Source organism: Suncus etruscus, chromosome 13 (genome assembly GCF_024139225.1).
Source record: "Suncus etruscus isolate mSunEtr1 chromosome 13, mSunEtr1.pri.cur, whole genome shotgun sequence".
Taxonomy (NCBI): Eukaryota; Metazoa; Chordata; class Mammalia; order Eulipotyphla; family Soricidae; genus Suncus; species Suncus etruscus.
Genome location: NC_064860.1, coordinates 34,966,534 through 34,967,999, shown reverse-complemented (window position 1 = coordinate 34,967,999; position 1,466 = coordinate 34,966,534). Strand labels below are relative to the sequence as shown.

The following is a 1,466-nucleotide window of genomic DNA, read 5'->3' as shown; positions in this document are numbered from 1 at the left end:
ACTGACATGGCATAAGATTCCTCAAGTTATGACATGACCAGAATGAACCCTCAGTACCAAGTCAAGGGTAAACCCTGAAAAAGCTGGGTATGGCTAACACCTACTCATCCCCCCCCAATAAAATACAGTCAAACCAAACTAAATTTTGTAAGATTTATAATGTATTGTTTATGAAGTTATATATATATATATATATATATATATATATCCACAATACATGTATTTGTTATATATGCTTTTATATAACTAAAATTGTTAAAGTCAAAATTTTTCATTTTATGGGTGGGAAACTGTGACTTTACAATAACTCAATTATTTAAAACTAAGATCTTTATTTATACCTGCTAGTTTCTGGGTTTCTGCTTTTCTCATATTATTCAAGAAGGTCTTCAATTTTTTCTTTTTTTTTTTTTACCAATTGCCTTTATTGTAAAAATAGGAAATATAACTTCAATTTACATGTATTGACTCTAAGAACAAAGGAGTCTCAGTTTCTGAGATTTGTAGTAATATTTGTGATAGTATAAAATATTATTATAAGTATTGTATATTATACTATTATACACTATAGGTTATATATCATATTATATAACATATTATAAATAAATATGAGAAATGCCACAACAGTTTCTTCGAAGGAATTTCTTTTTCATGGAAATAATTCAAACACCATAGTTGTCAGCACTGTACCTGCTTCCTACCCCAAGGGACCCAACCCCTCACTCTTGACCCCAACTAAATTGTTATTTTTCTTCTTTTTTATAGTGCACGAGGAGGTGCACTACTCCTGGAGGTACTGCAATACCAGGTCAATGCACAGAGTGGAAGGATCAAACTTCTATTCCAATTCCCTGCTCCAAAAATCCATATAATGTATTGTCTTTGGATAGAGGATGTATCAGATATTAAACTTATAAGAACAGATACTATATATATCTTAGTTAAAAGGCCGAGGAACCTTTGGAGGATGATTGGATTCTTTCTCAATATGTCTTCTTGGTATATATTTACGTTATATACTTTATATAATTTATCTAAGTTTAGATACTTTTCATGTAACAGCTTTTCATTTAATTCATGCTATCAAAATATTTTGAAGGCAGTATAAAAATAAAAATATTTTTATTATTTTAAAATTTCTATTAGAATATTTCTATTATTATTTTAATAATAATAATTATTTATTCATTTTATCAAAACATTATGATTTACAAATTTATTCATAGTTGAGTTTTAGACATACAATGTTCCAGAACCTATCCCATCACATTGTCAAATTCCACCCACTAATGTTCCCCAAATCCTCCCCCCAGACCTCACCATCACCTTACATTTTTTAAGTTTTATTATTATAGTTTGGTTCTCATAATTTAAGTTTTGTTGACATTGGTGGTTTGAATATTCAGTAATGCCACCTCTGAACAGGAATCTTCTTAGCCTAAACCTAGTTGCTTTTCATATGTTTC

At 29.2% G+C, this 1,466-nt stretch overlaps 1 non-coding gene across 1 annotated transcript; it reads right to left on the bottom strand.

The window, feature by feature from the left end:
- Positions 1 to 771: 771 nt before the first annotated feature.
- Positions 772 to 961, bottom strand: LOC126026514 (U2 spliceosomal RNA). Its single transcript, XR_007501759.1, has one exon. It is a non-coding gene; the product is annotated as a U2 spliceosomal RNA (small nuclear RNA).
- Between the last annotated feature and the right edge of the window lie 505 nt (positions 962 to 1,466).